This window comes from Mus caroli, chromosome 9 (assembly GCF_900094665.2).
Source record: "Mus caroli chromosome 9, CAROLI_EIJ_v1.1, whole genome shotgun sequence".
NCBI lineage: Eukaryota > Metazoa > Chordata > Mammalia > Rodentia > Muridae > Mus > Mus caroli.
The window spans coordinates 1,835,971-1,840,845 of record NC_034578.1 but is presented as its reverse complement, the minus strand read 5'-3'; positions in this window follow the sequence as shown (position 1 = coordinate 1,840,845).

Genomic DNA, 4,875 nt, shown 5'->3' with positions numbered 1-4,875 from the left:
GAGGAAAATATGTAATAAAAATATTAAAAATTAAAAAAAGGAAGAAATACCTTTTGAGACTGACATATGGATTTTCCCCAATATATCTTGCCAACATAGACAAAACTTTATAACTAGGAAAGATAGTAATGGATTTGTTGTGTTGAATTTTTAAAAAGTATTCTGCTAAGCCCAGATATGAAGAGTTTTTTTTTTTTTCCTACAGTGCAGTAACTTCCCTGAGGCATGTGTGATGTCACTGAACTGCCGTGTTCCTCATGATGGAATTGTGTTGATCTTTTCTTTTCTCTCATGGATAGCAGAATCACACAGATTGCTTGGCATATGCTAGAGTAACACACGGTATCAAACAGATGGAGGTGTTCAAACAGAAGCTCAGTCAGGCAAATATGTATTTCATCATTTTCTGCGTATGAGGAGGGATACTTAGACGTCCTTTGCATTCTTTTTAGATGTGTGAATTCAGATCCAGGAATGGAAAATCACCCCATATTAACTGTTATCCCTTGTCAGCATCTAGATTCAATCAAAAGAGAACACATTGGCATTTAATATAGGAAAGCAAACACTTCAAATGAATGATTGAATATGGGGTGTTTTTAAATATATCAAAAATTTCATTATTTAAGAAATTGAAGGTTATTAATGCCATTACAATATTTTATTAAATGATTTATTTTATTTTGATTTTAAGTGTGAGGATTTTCTTTTTCATATATGCCTGTGCACAAGATGTGAGTAATACCTAAAGAGGCCAGGCTGTTGAAGCCTCTGAAATGAGAGGTACAGATAATTTTGAGCCCATGAATTCTGCTGGGAATAAAATTCAGGTCCTGTGGAAGAGCATCTAGTCCTCTCAAACCTCATATAGCCATCTCTAACTTTTTAAAATTATCCTAAAATCATTTCCTATTTATTTACTTTTTATCTCTGATATTGATACCACTATTTCTGACACTCTATACTATCTAAGGCTTGGAGATATTATGAGAAACAAAATATGGTCAACATTATTCTCTTGCTTCTGATATGCTTTGAGATAAAAAGTATAAGACAAAACAATACAATTAATCAAAATAAATATGTCAGATTACAAGTGCTATGGAGAAAAATAATACAGGTCGAGTGACAAAGGACTATTCAAGCTTCAGAATGTTTACTATGTTATGTAAGTATAAAATGTATCTCCTGTAAACAGATGTTTGGAAAAATACAATTACTACATAAATGAAAAAAAAAAAGAATATTATGTTACTGATGACATGGGAGTATGCAATTCTACATAGCCTACTTAAGAAACTACAAAAGACCAAGATTATATATATATATATATATGTGTGTGTGTATATATATATATATATATATACACATATATAAATAAAATAAAAGCTGCATATATGTGTGAGTATAGATATTTTATCAATCTTAGTTTTTTGTAATTTCTTAAATAGGAAAAATAGATCTGCACTGTCCCACATTAAGTCCCATGTATATGTGTATGGGAATAAATATGTACGTGTATTTATAAATATACATATATGCAGATATGGAAGATTATGAATAGTATAACTAGAATAAACAAATAATGAGAAAGATAAAATACTAACTGGACTTCACTCTCTATCATATGAGGCATCCAACGACAGGAATGGAATAGTCCTTTGAGATATTGTATATCTCATTGAGATCCTGGCAACAGGGGCTAAATGAAAAACCTCCAAAAACTCTGGCTATTACCAAGAGTGTTAGTTGTTTCCCATAAAGAGGTGCTAAATCCCTAGTGCTGAAGACAACATTTACTGGAAATAAAGAAGTTGAGCTGTTGTCTACCTTGAGCCTTCACCACTACCAACTGGTGTTCTTGCTGCTGAAAGGTACTCTATAGGTGACTAATCCATGTCTGACAGTGGTCAGGTATCCAAGAATCTGAGAATAAATAAGTCAGGGACCTAGAGGAAAACCAAATACTACTGTTTTTTTTTAAAGGACTTAACAGTAAAATGACTCCTAATGATGTGTGCCATGATATACCCATTGAACATTGCTTCATTTTGCTGTTGTCAGAGAAACTTCCTTCTGCACTAGATGTGAATTAATAGAGACCTATAACTTATAACTGTTAAATGTGGATACAATAAAATACCTTGGAATACTCAGTCCTAAATTTGATATTTTTATCAAACCCTTCTTCTTGGAAGTCATAAAGCTATATGGAAGAACCGGCAGAAAGATTACAAGAAAAAATGGGGATAGATGGCAAGTAGTAGCTGACTCATTGGACTGATGCACAAAAAAAGAGCCTGTGATTTACAGGTTTGTGCAGGTCCAAACCAGGTATATTACAGTGTTGAGAAGGGAAGTGGTCACAAGCTCTTATCCCTAACCAAGAAGCTAGGTCCAGTAAATAAATGATGTCAAAATATGTTAGTTTTCTCCAATGAGTTTCCCTGGATACATAAGCTACATAAGCTACATTTAAGGGTAAGCCACATTCCTAGCAGTAGTTGGGCAATACAAAACAAACACAATTGTATTGTAGAGATTTTTGTTTGTTTGTTTCATCTTGCTTTGTTGTGATTTTCTTATCTATTTTTGCTTGTATATTATAATTTCCAACTTTGTGTTTTTATGAAGTATGTGTGTGTCACACACATACACACACAGAGAGTGAGAGAGAGAAAGAGAGAGAGAGAGAGAGAGAGAGAGCAGAAAGACAGAGACAAAGAGAGAGTCTCATTCATAATTTTTTGTGTGTTTGTTATGTTTGTTTTACAGATATTTTTCAGGTTTGTTTGTGTGTGTGTGTTAATTTTATAAAGAAAAAGAAAGAAGGCCTCGAGTTAGAAGCATAAGGAGATGGCAAAGATCTGGGTAGATTTGATGTAAGGGAACTAAGGTCCTTGCTCCTATGAAGGCTTGATGCTCCAGTGTAGGAGAATTCTAGGATGGGGAGGTGGGAGTGGGTGGGTAGGTGTGTGTTGGAACACCCACATAGAAGCAGGGGGAGGAAGGATGGGATAGGGGATTTCCAGAGGGGAAACTGGGAAGGGGGATAATATTTGAAATGTTAAAAAGAAAATATTCAATGAAAAATTATTTTCAATTAAAATAAAATGGAAAATGTAGAAAACGCAGTCTGTCCTGTCATAGAAGAAATTTGAATACCTTAGGGACTTAGATTTTACTCTGTGCATGTGTGTTTCAATGAGAATTACCCCATCTGTTCCTGTATTTGCAGGCTTAGTCTTCAGTTTAAGGACTGACTAGAGGTGTGCTCTTACTGGAATAGGTATGTACTTGGAGGAGATGTATCACTGGGAGTGGCGTTGAGTTTTCAAAATCAGGAACGCAAGGCATATAATTGTCTCACATTCTGCCTGATGTTTCCATATCAGAGTATAATGTTCTCAGATAATGCACTAGCACCATGTCTATGTACTTCTCACTAGGACAATAGTGAACTAAACCTCAAACTATAAGCAAGTTTAAGTGATATGAAATGCTTTTTTAAAAATAAAAGTTGCTTTGTTCACAGTGTCTCTCCTAAATGTGACTTTTGATTTCCTTAAACAAAAGCATATAAGCTCTTCCTTGGACATTGCCACTTTCACTGCACAGACTTTCTTTCTAAAAGGAAGATGAGAGGCAGAGAGAATATGTCACATTAGAAGTATAGGAAATGGCTTTAACGGAGCACCTGGGGGAGCCATCTTGATTCCCAGATACCTCAGAGACTAGTCTGCTCAGGTGAGAGTGTGGGCTACAGAAGCTAACAGCTTCTGGGACAGGCAGAAGCCACAAAACTTCTGGGGCAGACCCTGTTTCAGGCTCCAGACATCTGGGAACCTTCCCTGCAAGAGGAGACATGTCCGCCCGGCCCCAGAAGGCTTTGCTGGAGCACCTGGGGAAGCCATCTCTGTTCTGGGATCTCTCAGACACTAGACTGTGTGGGTGAGAGTGCCTACTACAGAAGCTACACAGCTTCAGGGAGAGGCCCTGTTTCAGGCCTTCATCTTCTGCCAGGAGGCAGGTCCAAAGGTCAGATATCTGTGCACCTTCCCTGCAAGAGCAGAGCTTGCCTGCAGAGAGTACTCGGACCATTGAAACTCTGAAAAGAGCTAGTCTCCCAGTTCTGCTGATAGAGGCTAACAGAATCACAGAAGGAACAAGCTCTATCCAGAGACAACTATAACAACTAACTCTAGAGATTACTAGATGGCTAAAGGCAAACATAAGAATCTTTCTAGCAGAAACCAAGACCACTCACCAGCATCAGAACCCAGCACTCCCACCTCAGCCAGTCCTGGATAAACCCAACACACCTGGAAATCTAGACCCGGATTTAAAACCATATCTCATGATGATGGTAGAGGACATCTGAAGGACTTTAATAACTCACTTAAAGAAATACTGGAGAGCTGGGCAGTGGTGGCGCACACCTGTAATCCCAGCACTTGGGAGGCAGAGGCAGGCAGATTTCTGAGTTCGAGGCCAGCCTGGTCTACAGGTGAGTTCCGGTACAGCCAGGACTGTATAGAGAAACCCTGTCTCGGAAAAAAAAAAAAAAAAAAAAAAAAAACCCAAAAAAAAGAAAAAAGAAATACAGGAGAACACTGCCAAAAAGGTATAAGTCCTTAAAGAAAAACAGGAAAACACAACCAAACAGGTGATGGAATTGAACAAAATCATACAAGACCTAAAGAGGGAAGTAGACAACACACACACACACACACACACACACACACACACACACACAAAACAAAACAAAACAAAACAAAACAAAACAAAAAAACAAAACAAAACAAAACAAAAATAACAAACCCAAAGTGAGGAAACTATGGAGATAGAAACCTAGAAACCCTAGGAAAGAAATCT